This window comes from Sturnira hondurensis, unplaced genomic scaffold, assembly GCF_014824575.4.
Source record: "Sturnira hondurensis isolate 20B ecotype Veracruz unplaced genomic scaffold, ASM1482457v3 Scaffold0018097, whole genome shotgun sequence".
NCBI lineage: Eukaryota > Metazoa > Chordata > Mammalia > Chiroptera > Phyllostomidae > Sturnira > Sturnira hondurensis.
Genome location: NW_028090728.1, coordinates 3,707,323 through 3,722,360, shown reverse-complemented (window position 1 = coordinate 3,722,360; position 15,038 = coordinate 3,707,323). Strand labels below are relative to the sequence as shown.

At 52.8% G+C, this 15,038-nt stretch overlaps 1 protein-coding gene across 1 annotated transcript in view; it reads right to left on the bottom strand.

Moving 5' to 3' along the window:
• Positions 1 to 13,990, bottom strand: part of KCNJ12 (potassium inwardly rectifying channel subfamily J member 12) — a 49,433-nt gene extending 35,443 nt beyond the window's left edge. Inside the window, exon 1 of the mRNA XM_037068854.1 lies at positions 13,890 to 13,990. The gene's annotated coding sequence lies outside the window, so the exon portion shown is untranslated. The remainder of the gene's footprint in view (positions 1 to 13,889) is intronic.
• Positions 13,991 to 15,038: the final 1,048 nt, after the last annotated feature.

Here is a 15,038-nt window from a genome sequence, read left to right as displayed (position 1 = left end):
ACACTCATGCTGGGAAGCATCAGTTCCACAGCAGCCTCCCGTGGGACCAGAAGCCAGAGCCTGCTTCCTTGGAAAACTTCTGTGCTCTGCCACATACCACCCCACCTCATCCCCACCCAGCACCCCTGCTCTCTTCAAAGACTTCTACTCAGGCCACATAGTTCATTTACTTTGCATCCAAAGTTAAGTAAATAAATGCATGAATAAATAAGTGAGCAACAGCCTCATTCTCTCCCCAAGCAGCAAACCTGCCTCTGTCACACCCTGGGGCATCTCACAATATTTATGGACGTGCACATAGACAGCTTGATGCACCTGCCTCCACATTTACAGAAGCACCACACTCAGGCGACTACTGGCCAAGATGGAGGTGTAGGTAGACACACTGTGCCTCCTCGAACAACCAAAATAAGGACAGCAACAATTCAGAAACAAAGTAACAACCAAAACTGAAAGAAAATTGAACTACATGAAAGTCTGACAACCAAGGAGTTAAAATAGACACATTCATCCAGACTGGTAGGCGGGTCAGAGTCTGGCAGCCTAGTGGAGAGAGGTTGCAGCACAAGAAGCGGTGACACCGGGCACACAAGGCAGCAATGGGCAGACCCTCAGCACCTAGGCAGTGGCTGGCAGACCCGGGGTGAGGGTGGCAAAGGGCAGACTCAGCGAGGTGGCAATTGAGAATCGAGTACCCTGCACAAGTTGGCTGGCTGACCAGGCAGCAGTCCCACATTCACATGCAGACAACTGGGGAGCGAGACAGATCATGCAACCCAGGGTCCTAGCCCTGGGAAATAAAGCCTCAAAACACCTATTGAAAACACTTGTAGAAGTTGAGGAGCAGGAAGAGACTCCAACCCTCACAGTAGAGTTCACTGGAGAGACCCACAAGGTCCTAGAATGCACAAGCCCACCCACATGGGAATCAGCACCAGAAAAGCCCAGTTTGCTTGGGGGAAGCAGTGGAAGGGATGGAGGTGCAACAGAGAGCCGAGAAAAACTCATTTTTTTCCCTCTCTGACCCCGCCCCCACATACAGCATCACAACCCAGTGCCGCAACCCAGCAACTTGGGTTTCCCCACCCAGGTAAACACCTAAGGCTCCACCCCTCATATGTAGTAGGTGCAAACAGACCAAAACATTATGGCTCAAGCAGAAAAACAGCTCAAAGCCCCAGAGTCAATACTTCTAAGCGACCAAGAGATAGCCAACCTATCAGATGCACAGTTCAAAATACTGGTGATCCGGATGCTCACAGAACTGGTTGATTTTAGACACAAAAACAAATGAAGGCTAAACTAAGTGAAATTAAGGAAAATGCACAGGGAACCAATAGTGATGGAAAGAAAACTGGGACTCAAATCAAGGGAGTGGACCGGAAGGAAGAAAGAAACATTCAACCAGAACAAAATGAAGAAACAAGAATTTTTAAAAAATCAGGAAAGGCTTAGGAACCTCCAGGACATCTTTAAATGTTCCAACATCTGAATTATAGGGGTACCAAAGGGGAAGAAGAAGCACAACAAGTGGAAAACTTATTTGGGCAAATAATAAAGGAGAACTCCCCCAGTCTGGCAAAGGAAATAGACTTCCAGGAAATCCAGGAAGCTCAGAGAGTCCCAAAGAAGGTGGACCCAAGAAGGAACACACCAAGGTACATCATAATTGCATTAGCCAAGATTCAAATGAAGGAGAGAATCCTAGAAGCAGCAATAGATAAGGAGACAGTCACCTACAAAGAACTTCCAATCAGAATGTCAGCTGATTTCTCAAAAGGGACCTTACAGGCAAGAAGGGGCTGGAAAGAAGTATTCCAAGTCATGTAATCCAAAGACCTACATCCAAGATTGCTCTATCTAGCAAAGCTTTCATTTAGAATGGAAGGACAGATAAAGTGCTTCTCAGATAAGGTCAAGTTGAAGGAATTCATCATCACCAAGCCCTTATTTTATGAAATGTTAAAGGGACTTATCTAAGAAAAAGAAGATAAAAAACCTTTATACTAAAATGATAGCAAACTCACAATTACTAACAACCATGCCTAAAATAAAAACAAAGAAAACAACTACAACAGAAACAGAACCACAGAAACGGAGTTCACATGGAGGGTTAGCAATGGGGGAGTGGGAAGGGGAGAAGGGGGGAGAAGGTACAGAGAACAAGTAGCATCGATGGCAGGCAGAAAATAGACAGGGGGAGGGCAAGAATAGTATGGGAAGTGTAAAAGCTAAAGAACTTAAGACACATGGACATGAATTAAAGGGGGGGAATGTGGGAGGGAGAGGGTGTGCCGGGTGGAGGGAAATGAAAGGGGGAAATGGGACAACTGTAATAATATAATCAATAAAATATATTTTTTAAAAAAGCACCACACTCAGCCAAGAGAGGGCGGGGCTCTCAGTACATGGTGCCAATGGAGAGATATGAGACCGGTCTCTGTCTAAGAAGTGGATAAAGGGGGCAGGATCCTCACCCTGAGAGTTTTAGCAAGACCTTGGTGAAACCTTTACTCTGAATGAGCCTCCTAGCACACAGTAGGCACTCAAGCAAAGACTTGCCTTTCTATCCTAGTCCTATGGAAATAAGAATGAGGAATAATAGACCAGACCCATGTTCCAGCACAGGGAATGAAGGGCTGCAGGTCACTCAGTGTGGGCATCATCTCTGCCAGTCCCTCCCTCCCCATCAGGGATATCGGTGTCTCCACGTAGAAAATTACAGGACTCAGAGAGCCCTCTGTCATCTAGAATTCTGAAGTAGTTCTCACACCTGGCACACACAATCATAGTTTAAACTGTGATTAAAGCCCCCACAGTTTAAAACTTCTCAGAGTAGGAAGGTGAGGTTCAGAGAGGTGAAGCTGCCTGCCACTAGTCACACAGCAAGTAGAGAGGGGCATGCCCATTAAAATCCAGACTACCCTGGCTTATGGTCATCTCTGCAACTCCAAGCCTGAAATGTTTCATAAACAAGACATCTCCAGGTCCTCAGCGCAGGGCACCCCTGCCTCCCCTCAAAGGAAAACCCAGCAAAGCCCATGGCATTCTTAAAGGACTTTGTACCATTGGAGAAAAACTGAGGCCCATTCACAAGGCTTCTGGTCTGGGTTCAAATGTGGTTTGGCCACCTACCTCCTTCAGTGGCCTCTTCTCTCAAGCCTTGCTCCCCACCCAGCCAGGATGTTTTCAGAATTAAATGAGATGTTCGAAAAAGCACTGAGCACAGCACCTGGCACCAGAAGGCACCGGGTAAGCAGTCATTATTCACTATTATTTCTGAGTGCCAATCCTCAGCACAACATCATGCCACTTTCTGAGAAATGAAGGCACTCAGTGACACCATGGGCTCCTGAATTCATCACCGGGGCACGCATTTTGCTAAACCCCCCAAATATCCTAACAACATCCCAAAGCCAAGGGTGGGGGGAACTGAGGATACCCAGGCTCCCTAGGCCACATGGGATCAGGCCAGGGCATGACAGCAATTCATCAGTACGTCAGCCATCTCCAGAGGGACACTGTCTGGCAGCCCAAGAAGGGGGCTGGGGCAGGGCTGGCTGGCAGAGGTGAAATGCTGCCCTCTCCCTCCAGCAACAGTGAGCTTTCAGAGAAACCCAGATGCTGAGGAGCCTGTCTTGAGCTCCAGGCTTGGACTAGGCTACTGTGTGGTCTCTCTGAGCCTTGGTTTTGACATCTCTAAAATGGGACAGCTACTTCCTGTCCCTGGAGTCACCATGAAGATCCACTAGGATGAGAAAGGGCCCCACATTTGGCAGGAGCATCCCACCCAACTCCCAGATCTCAGCCTGGGGGAGGGTGGTCAGGGAAATAACCTTCTCAGGGAGTCGGCAGCTGCCAGGCAAGGGACTACAGGAAGGTGTTTTCAGATGAAAGGATGCTCCGCCTGGCCCTGGAACAAGAAGAATTCAGGGCAAGTGACTGACATGGAGGCACCACTCTTCGTGGCCAGGACTGGCAGGGTCTGGGTGACAAGAAGTGCTGGTGGCCACGGGGGTAAGGGGTCCAGGGTGGGAGAAACCAGGAATGCTTCACTCAGCCAAAGGGCAGAAGAATTGGAATGACACCATGGAGGACACAGTAGTGACCACTCTCAAAAGTCACAAGAGGCACAGGCCATCCAACCCATAGAGCCATTTCCAGAACTTTCTGCTCAGATGGCCCAGGCATGACGATGTAAGTCCCTGGATCTTTGTAGCAGGGTTATGCGCAGGAACAGCTAAGGGCTGGACAGAGACCTAGAAGTGCCTCCAAATGAGGCAAGTGAAAACGGAAATTCAGCCTCACGCAGGAAATACCAGTTAGATTTTAAAACCATTTTGCCGATCGATGTACTAACAAAAGTTGTCATCCACCACACCCTCCCTCTCCTAGAGCTTCACCGCATTACCTCTCATTGCTCCCATCAGCCTCACGTGGGTAAGGACCATTAATACCTCCATTTTGCAGAAGAGCAAAACAAGACACAGAACAGCTGCATAATTTTCCCAAGTACACACAGCTGGTAAATAGCAGACACCAACCATACAACCCCAACACTATACGTCTCCAAGATATGTTGTTAAAATACAAGATTCTTTTAAAACAAGACAAAGTCAGGGTACAGGGCACTGTATTTGGGTTGATCACCTGTAATGGGTTGAATAATGGCCTCTCGAAAAAGATACGTTCACCCAGTACCTGTGAACAGTTTATTTAGGTAAAGGGCCTTTGCAGATATAATTAAGTTAAAGATCTGGAAATGAGATTATCCTGGATCAAGATAAGCCTTAAATCCAATGACAAGTGTCTTTATAAAACAAGAGAAGACACAGGGAGAAGAAGGCTAGGTGCAGACAGAGGCAGCAATTAAAATTAAGCCAAAGAACACAGAGAATTGCCAAGAGCCACAGGGGCCAGGAGAAAGACACGTGACCCTTCTCCCTCAGAGCCTTCCGAATGTGGCACCCCTGCCAACAGCTTGACTTCAACAGCTTGAGTTCTGGCCTCCAGAACTGGGAGATAAAACTGTGTTGTTTTAAGCCACCCAGCTTGTGGTGATTTGTTATGGCAGCTATAGAAAACTAATACAGGGTCCGATTTTGCTCCCCACTGTCCTCACCCATTTTCTTCTCTGGACCTGAGTGGCTGTCCCCCTGGAATCCTGCCCCAGTGCTCCTTTCACACCCCAGACACAATGTCAAGGGTATAGATTCATTCAACCCATTTGCCCTGAGGTTCCCATTTCACAGATGAGGAGACAGACCACAGGCTCATCCATTTCCCAGGGAGCTACTCCCCAGCACACTCCCTGTCTACCTGCCCTTGATCTGGGGCAGAGTGAGTGGAGAGCCCCTTGGGACCACCCAGCTGTGGCTGAGGCCACCAAGAGAGTAGCTGAGTCAGGAAGGGACCCAGAGTCTGGATCTAGAGCTTCAGGGCCAGGGTATCTGCTGCAGGATCAGGGCCAGGCCCTATGGGCACCTCTGAGGACAGCAAAGGAAAGAAAAAGGGCAACCAGGGTCTATTCCACTATCTAGCCCCTAAGGAGAGCTGGGCTGGCACAGAGACTTCTAGGCCACCCCACCAGTGGTCTGAAGGCCCTCAGGGCCTGGGGAAGGGGTACTTGGCTGCCCTATCCCGGCAGGTGCTGTCAACAGCTTGAGGCCCAGCAGGCCATGGTGTTGGACAGCTGAGCCTCCGGCCCATGAGGCAGAGAGAGGGAGACCAGGGAGAGAGGAAGCACAAGGCCTTCCCCTGCCTTGCCCGAAGAGCCAACTCTGAGAGGGATGAGAACACAGGTACCCAGATCTCCCATATGGGGAAACCGAGGCTCAGGAAAGAAGAACACCAGGGGTGATTGACACCTCGCACAGACTCAGTTTCTCAGGCCCTTTTCAACAGGGGCCCTTGATGCAGCAAAGTGGGAACTGTCCCTCAGATTGAGTTCAAACCACCTTACAGCAATGACAGGGTGGTAGACACCTGAGAGGGAGAAGCTCGGAGATGAGTCAGAGGTGACCAACTCCCCCAAACAGAGGTCTTCTCCCCATCTGAGAATGGTAAAAGAGCACGTAATGGAGGCAAGCACCTTCGCTGCTGTATTCAAGCAGAGTGGTGGCCTCTGACTTGTCTATAGGGCACCAAGTAGGGACTGGGATGGCCCAGGGATCCCCGAGGCCCAGAGAGGGTGGGACCTGCCCCGGGGTCAGGGGACTTGACTGCAAGGGGCTGATTTCCCTACGGGGGGGGGGCTGGGCCTGGGACTGTGCTACTGGGGAAATGGAAAAATGTGAATTCCCAGGCTCTAACCCAGACCTTCCAAACCTGAATTTCTGGGGATGGAGCCAAGAGGTCTGAATTTTCCAAATGCTTCCAGAGTATCTGAGGAAGGTGGCAATGATTTAGCACCTCTCCTAGGGCTAAGATGAGCCAGTCCTGCAATTCCCGGTTCTCTGGTTCAAAGAGGTTACAACTTCATGCTTCAAAGAATCCGTAACCTATGCATTTTAAGGGCTCTGTGCATTCAAAGACTCCACAGCCAGCAGTCTCTGATCTAGAGACTCTTGGTGCAGCCCTCAACCCAACGCCCATGAAAAGAGAGGATGAAGTCCCTGGGTCCAGGGTGCTGGGCTCCGGCAGGAGCAGAAGGTATGGAATGATCCTATGGGGAAATAAGAAAGGAAAGAAGGGAGGAGAAGGAGCTGTAGATGTTGGCACGTTTATATAACTACACTCACATGTTTGCATAAGCACCCAGACAGTCCAGAAGGTTCTCTAATGATGAGCACCTCAAGAATATAAAGCTTTGGGTGGGGTGAGAGACAGTTTGAAAAGGAGAAATTCACTTTCTACCCTTATAACTGTTTACTACTTCACTGTGAGCCTGTAACACTTGTAATTAAAAATTTTAATAATTAACATAGAATATGAAAAAGTCTCTGTACTTCTTTATGTATCTGTTTACTTGTTTCTTTTCACCTCTCCACCTTCCCAGACATCAGCCCCAGCCCTAGCATGGGGCACAGCACACTTGGTACAGAGCTACTTGTGGAAAGAAAAATGACAAATGAGGCCTTTCTGAGAAGGGAAGAGGGGGGCAGCAAGATAACAGAGGCTGAGGGCTGGGCCCTGAGATGGTGTTTAAGTGGGGGTACCAGTCTTGTGCACACCCTACTTCCACAAGGCCCACTTTTAGGCTCCCCACCTGCTGCAAGACCCCAGCACCCTCAGGAACCCCAGTTCACCTGTCTCTGCCCTCCCTGTGACGCAGCCACACACATTTTGTGCCGTGCCAGGTTCTGGCCCTATGAAGAGACAGGACAGCCTTCCTCAGCCCTTCCCAGTCCTCCTTGGGTCCCCACAGGCCTTAATGGAAGTCTGGTCTGGACTTGGCCTGCAACCAAGAGCCCAGAGGCACAGAATCAGGGGCCAGGGGTAGCACGGCTGCTACCACCCAGAACACCAGCTGCCAAGTGGTGATTAATTTGTGCTTTAAGTGCTGGAGAATTGCAGGGTTGCAGCCACCAGCTCAGGGGACTCAGGCTGCAGCTGGAAGGAGAGGGAGGTGGGTAGGGGACAGGGGACACACAACCTCTCCCTGACCTCTCTTGTCCTTGGCCTTTTAGCCTCTCCATTACACACACACACACAATGCACATGCCAGCGTGTGTGCACACATGGACACACACACACACACCTCAGCACCTTCCCATGTCCACACACTCCCTCCTCCCAGCCCCAGCTCCCTAAGCAAGTCTCCAAATAGCTGCCAGAAGGCTTCATGGGGCAGAGGGTCTCATCCACTGTTCCACCCCTTGCTTCTAAAGAGTTGCACCACCTCTGGCTGTGGTTGTCCCTCTCCAGGCCTTAGTCTGCCCATTCCCACAATGGGGATGCCACATCTCACTCCACCCCAGGACTCCCCCTCACAGGGTAACAAAAGGTCAGAAGCTGATGACAGCCACCAGGAAGCTGGACACAACTCTGGTCCTCATGAGGTCCCAGTCCCTCATCCCTGCCCCAGAGATGAGCCTCAAGACCCAGTGCCCTGCCCAAGTCAGATCCACCAGAGAGGCCGCAGACAGCATCTGGTGGAGCCCAGCAGCTTTGGCAGGGTCCCAGCCCCTTGGAACCTGTCTCTGGAACAAGGCTCAAGTATGCCTCGCCTTGTCCCAGGCAGTGGGAGCCCGAGAGACAGCCTAGCGGGAAGCATGTGGGTCTTTCTAAAGTAGAAGCTGCTCAAGTTGAAAATAGCAAATCTTAAAAAATAAAAAACAAGAATTTTAAACCTGGATGTCATATTCAAAAAAGATTGTGCAAGGGAAGTAAAACATACTGACACAAAATACAAATGGCCAATAGACACACGAAAAAGCAATTTAACTGGGCAAGAAACGAAGACACCAAGCTGAGGGTCAGCCCAGCCTGCTGCTGGCCCCCACACACTTTCCTGGAGGAAGGGTTAGCCATTCATGGACGTGGGGAGGGGGGCAATGACAGTAGTGGATCTCCCTGTGCCTCAGTTTGCTCAGATCTGCAATGAGAACAGCTCCTACCTCTCACAGGGGTGCAGTGGGGACATCCTAAGCTGGAAACAGGCCAACTGCCAGGGACATAGCAGGCTCAGAGCTCACAGATCTGAGATACAGATACATCTCAATGCAGAGTAAGAGCCTGAAATAAATGCCAGCTCATGCCCTCTGACACTGACAGATGGCAGGCCAAAGGCTCAGAGCTCTTCCCCCAATAAGATCCACCATTCTGGGACAGGGATGTCACCTCTCTGATGCTCAGTTTTCTCATCTGCAGAATAGAACAATAATTTTGGCTCCCATGGCTACTGAGCACTCACTCCATGTCAGGCACCATGCATGAACAAGCCAACCCATCATTCCCTGAACTTTTACTGAGCCCCTACATACGGTGGGCACTGCTGTAGCACTGAGCATCAGCTGGAAGGGAATCAGACCCAAAACCCTGCACTCAAGGAGCTTGTATTTTAGGGGGACAGGCAGTAAATAAGATAAGCAAATAAAACATCGTGTGGCAGATGGCGTTAAGTGCTACATGGCAAAAATGCAGGAGGGGGAGCTACGTAGGACAGGGTAAAGGGGGAATAAATGGTGATGGAAGGAGACTTGACTCAGGGTGGTGAACACACAATACAATATACAGATGATGTATTGTGGAATTACATACCTGAAACTTATATAATTTTATTAACCAATGTCATCCCAATAAATTCCATTTTAAAAGATTTTCAAAGAAAAATGCATGAGGAGTGCAGGGGAAGGGAGGCTATGATGTTATTCAGGAAAGCCAGGAGCAGCCTCATGGAGGACATGCATCCGGGCAAGATCTGAAAGTGGTGAAGCAGAGTGTTTATGGAGATTTGGGGGGAGAGTGTTGCCGGCAAAGGGAGCAGCAAGTGCAAAGGCTCTGGGGCAGCTTGCTGGCTCTGGAGCAGGCCTGGTGTTTTAGAGGAACAGCAATGAGGGAGGCAAGTTGCCTGAGTGGAAGAAAAGAGTGGAAATGAAAGCCAGTAATGATGCCCAGACTGTGCCAGGCCTTGGGGACCACGGTGAGGAGTGTGGCTTCTGTTCTGCAGGAGAGGGGAACCATGACAGGGTCCTGAGCCCAGGGCTCTGCTGAGACTAAAGCACCCAGAGTGTATCAAATGCACATTTAGAGCTCAAGCAGCTGCAGCTTGGGGTGGCCCTGACAAAAGCCTCTACTCTGAAGGCTTTAATTTTTGCTCTCTGGCCTTCTCCAAGCCTGCATCCTCGAGCTCAGGCCAGTCCAGCCAGGTGGGCAGAGGCGGTCCTCCACAGGAGCCAGGAGGCTAATCCCACTACTGACTTTGCAGCACTGATGACAGGCAGCATAGACCTGCTCCCTGAGGACACTGAGAAAGCAGTTTCCACTCCTACCTGGCCATGTAACAAAGCTGTGTCCCATGCTCCAGGACAGAAGGCCAATTAGGAAATCAGACCTGGGGTCTTTAAGGTCCCCACTGCCCCTGAGGCTTCCATTTCAGCAACAGGCAGAAAGATGTGAGGTCTGGAACATCTGCCGGGTGGTGTAGGGAGGGAGCAGGAAGCAGGGCACCAAGGATGCAGCAGGAGCAGGGGGCCTGCATCTCAGGCCCTCTTTTGCTACAGCAGATCACCTACCCTCTCTGGGCCTCAAGTGTACAAGGGCAGGCTGGACTGGAATGACGAACTCCCAAGGCTCTGGCATTGCAAATGCTGACATCTCCTTCACAGTGCTCCCTTTCCACATGCCTGCTTCTGCTGAGACCTCTTGTCCAGAGGCACACACGGAGGCTCACATTCCTACTCTCCCATCCTGGGTGCTCTCAGCAGCCTCCCCAGCTGGGGCTTCAGTCCCGCTTTGCAGACGACAAATTGAGACCCAAGAGGAGAAGTAACTCAGCCACAGTCACACCGCAGGTCTCGCAAGCCCTCGCTGACTGCCCTGAAGTCTCCTTCCAAACACTGAGATCCTCAAGGGCAGGGCCAGGCCTCCACTTACTTAACACTGGTTCATTAAGCACCTTCTGTATGTCAGACACTGCACTGGGGCCAGGGTCTCCACCACCTGAGCTCCCCAACAGCCACAGCCCATGACACACAAAAGGGCCCACTGAGGTCTCTGTGGCCAGAGAAAGCAGCCCAGACACTGACCCACCAAACACTTTGTGAGCACCAACTGCAGGCCAGGCCTTCACTAGGTCCCAGGGATATGCAACCTGAGACCTGAAGATGGCAAGCAGACCCCAGGCCTATGTGGAACCAGCCCCACAGGAAGAGGTGGGAGGAGGGGATGGCATGCCATCGTGGCAGTCCATGGGTAGCCTGGCACACAGATGTACCTGGCAGGGTGTCTATGGAATGAGAAAATACACAGCTCTGTCCGGAAGAGTGCCTGGACTCTGCGACTGAGGGGCATGGGTTCAAGTCCCTCCCAATGCCTCAAACCTCCCGTCCGTACAATGAAGCTGATGCTACCCTCTATACTAGTAGACCATTAGGAAATTAAATCAGCTGGCGGAGGGCTGATCCCTCAGCCAGTGACCAGCCAAGGTACCAGTCTTGTCTACATCCCCAGCTCCTCTAGAAAACCTGCTGCCTTGGCCCAGCTACCCTACCCCACCTCTAGGCTCCCTGCCTGGCCCATCACCCAGTGTCTAGCCAGCTTTCTTTTATCCTCGGTCTTAGCTGTCTTTCCATAATGCTACCAATTCCCCAGTGGAGCAGTCTCATGGGACTAAGCCCATACCCACTACAGCCTCCCAGGGACTGACCCAGCCCCACAAACTTCCTCCCTCCCAGACTCTCCTCCATGCCAGCCCATGGCAGGGCTCCAGGAGAGGCCCCAGTAGAGAGGCAGGTGTACCCATGTGTCACAGCAAAGCCCTCTCAGGGACACAGCAGCGGATGTCAGCTGCACCAGAGGCTTGGCCCAGCCCAGCACTGGGCCTGGGAGCAGCAGGACTGAGGGCAGATATCAGGTGGCCTGAGAGGAGGCACTGCAACCTTCGGTTTGGGACCGGGCAAGGGCCACAGAGGTTGCCAGGAGTGACGATGCAGGTGCTTTCACCTGAGATGTAAGCCAAGGCCTCCAGGTGCCAGAGTTAGTACTGCCAACTATGGCCCAGGACACCGGAGGCCTGGCCAGGCCAGAGGAAACTGCCCACAGGCAGACCAGGTCCCAGTGCTGCAGGGTGCTGCTCTCCCTGTTACTGTCATAACTATTGCCATTGCTGTCATTATTTCACTGCCACAGAACCAATTGTAGTACCTTGTTCTGCTTTGGGAGGATATGAGGGAAGGGGCACAATGACCCTGGGACAGGAGGCCTGGCAGCAGAGGTGCGAGGTGGAAGCTTCTGCTCAAACCCCTGGCTTGCCGTGTGGCTTTCAGCAAGGCCCTGCCCGTTTCTGGGCACCTGTTCCTCCCAGCAGAGCACAGCTCCCTGAATATCCCTCCACCAGGCACTCATCTGGAAGGGTGCCCTCTGAGCAGCCTGGAAGCCCCATGGGAATCCAACCTGGCAGTTGGGCATGGGGTGGTGTCCAGGGACAGGCTGATAAACTCAGACTCTGTCCCCTTCCCAAGACAAGGGTCATTCCCTTCAGGCTGTGGAGGGGGTTCTGCTGTGCCCTCACCTGGAGAGGAGGATAAGGAGATGGTTGGGGATTTAGGGCCTGTGTCTCTGCCAGGTCTGCGTTAACACCCTGCCTGAAGGGTGCCCACTGTGCATACTCAGCAGTGCACCGGTGGAAAAGTTTCCGTTATCCAGCACTATGGAAACCCCCTTCTTGTCCCTAGGTGTGCTTAAGTGAGTCCTTACCCTTCCGCACCCTGCTTTCTCCCAGGGGTCTTGACAGTACCTGATGTGAGCCTTTAAAAGGTACCTCTCATGGAGCTGCCAAACTCTGATCCCTTGGTTGAAAGGAAGGGGTCACTAGAAAGCTGCGGGCAGACTTTGCAGGGGAGTCTCTTGGGACCCAGGAAGGGGACTGCGGGCGGGGTTTATTCTATCATAACCCTTCCATGGCAGTACCCAGGATTGGGATCTCCTACCCACCCTCTGTGGCCACTTGCAGCAGTCTAGAGTCTGCAGCAACCCAGCACAAGGGAAGCTGGGGTTGGGGCAGGGCAGTAGTGGGGTGGGGGTAAGACAGAAGGCTAGTGCCTTCTGGGCTCACACCTTCAAGGAGGTGGCTGTTGATTTCAGCCACCCCATAGGGCCTCTGTGCTTCAGAGAAACAGAGCCTGCAAACCAGGGTTTCAGGATGTGGATCTGGATGGAAGGGGTTCCCCAGCACTTTATTCCAGGGCTCCAGCCTGAACACAGGGAGTAAATAAGAAAGTAGAAATAGTCACAGACAGCACTCCAGGATGTTCATGCATCCTAAAAAATGGGGAGCAGGTAGCCCCAGGTCCAAGCAAGTCCAGGCTGTGGAGAGGCAGAAGAACCTCCTAGAACTGAAGCCCACCTCCAAAGAAACATTTTGCTGTGGCCTCCCATTTCGAGCATAGGTTTTAAAGTATTCCCATGAGGTGTGCACCTTCCATCTGAACAAGCAGCAGACACCCCTTTGGGCCTCAGCCCCGTTCTGAAGTCTCCCAGGAGCTCCCCACCTCAGCTGCCTTCCAATGAGCCCTCCTCCCCACCCTCTTCGCCCCTGCCTCCCCAGACGTCCAGAGCCAACAAGCAAACCTCGAAGGGAACCCTGCTCTGATGCCTCCCGGGCTACTCAGCTGTGGGACCATATCCTCCACTGTCAAGGCCCTTTACTAAAAGCAAAAAGCTTGGGTCGGAGTCATCGGCTCGCTCGCCGACGGAGAACACCATTTCCAGAATATTTTTACCCCATTAGAGCACAGAAAGTGAAAAAAAGAAGCGGACTCCAAGGACCCTCAGATCTTGGCCTGAGGCATTTTCTGGACTACTCATGGACATCGCCCCCCGCCCCGCCCCACCTTGATGCCGGGGTCTCCGGGAAGGTCATACATAGGGCTGATGCTGCGCACGAAAGTGCCTCCCGAACCCCCCTTGTACAAGTCGACCAAAGGGAACCGAGAGCGCCTCAAAGTTTCCCGAAGCGCCCCCAGAACGAAGGTTAACAGGGATCAAAGTTCCTGGTGGCGTAGTAGCCGGAGATATGGCAGGGAAAGACAACCTTGCAGTCAGCATTTCCTCCAAAAGCTCACCAATGGAGGGGGGAAGAGAAAAAAAACGGAAAACCAGAAGAGGAAAAACCCTTCCAACCCCACTTTCCCAGTTGTTGCACTACCTCGTGCTCACTCTGAGCCCAGAGAGGGGCTGCGGGGAGGGGAAACCGGGCCCCGGAGAGAACCAGGCGACCCCGCACATACCTCGGTCAGCGCCCGGGGCGCGGCGCACTCTGCGTCCTCCGAGCTCTGAGCGGCCCTTCCTGGCCCCGGCCGCCGCCGCACTGGTTGCATCGCCGCCGCCACCTTAGGGCAGCACCCGGGGGCGCTCCATGCGAAGGGGCGCATCAGTTCCAACCGCCAATAGCTTCGGTCTAGCCATGGGTTGGGATCACGCCCCTGGACGACGCCCCCGGGCACCGCTCGCTCAGGGCTGCTCCGCTGTAGTCTTTTGCTCGGTGGGGCTATGAGCGCGGGCGACGCACCCCCTCCCCCGCTGACTGTTATCTGATCTCAGGCAGGCCCGGCGCGCTCCCCACGCTCCTGCGCCCCGCGCCTCCCCGCGCCTCCCCGCGGGGTCCAGCCGCACCAGCCCCTCCACCCTGACTACAGTTCCCAGGGAGGCTGTGGCAGCGGCGAGGCCGTTGGAAGGCAGCAAGAGAGGGATGGAGAGCAAGGAAGCAGCGGGAGGCTGAGGCTCTGCGCACACCCAGCTCCGCGCCCTGCTGCTACCAAAATCCAGCTCTTCAACTCCTCTAACTCTCAAACGAGATCACACCCGCCGCTCGTCGAACCGCCGCTGCCCCCACCCACCTGGGTCCTGGCCTGGCTAAGCGCTTCTCCAGCCCCGGAATGCGCCCCCCCACACACCACCAGCCACTTGCCCACTGGGATGCGCGCGCGGGCACTGGTGCGCGCACACACACAGAGTCATGTCCTCCAGGGACACAAGCACAAGCAGGTGCATAGAGAGTGTGCACACACAGGCAAGGGGGTCTTGCACATGCGCGTGCAACACTGCCGGTAGACAAGTTCATCTACACATATAAAATTCATGCCCTGACATATGTGATGGCTGTAAGTGCACAGGGGCATACACACTCATATGTGCACATTCAGGGTAGTTCTGCACGTGTGCACATGTGCACCCAGATCCTGGTTCGTACATTCCCATAGAATCCTTTTCTCTTGCACACCAGGCATGCACACTCGTACACACTTCATCTCCCCTCCCCCTTGGCATCTCTCCCCTCCCATCTTGAGCTCTGTTTGGCTTCTCTCCAATCCTCTCCAGGCTCCTCCCTCTGGCCTCCCTTTCTGAAGACCTGACCCCCATGTTACCCCTTCTCTCCA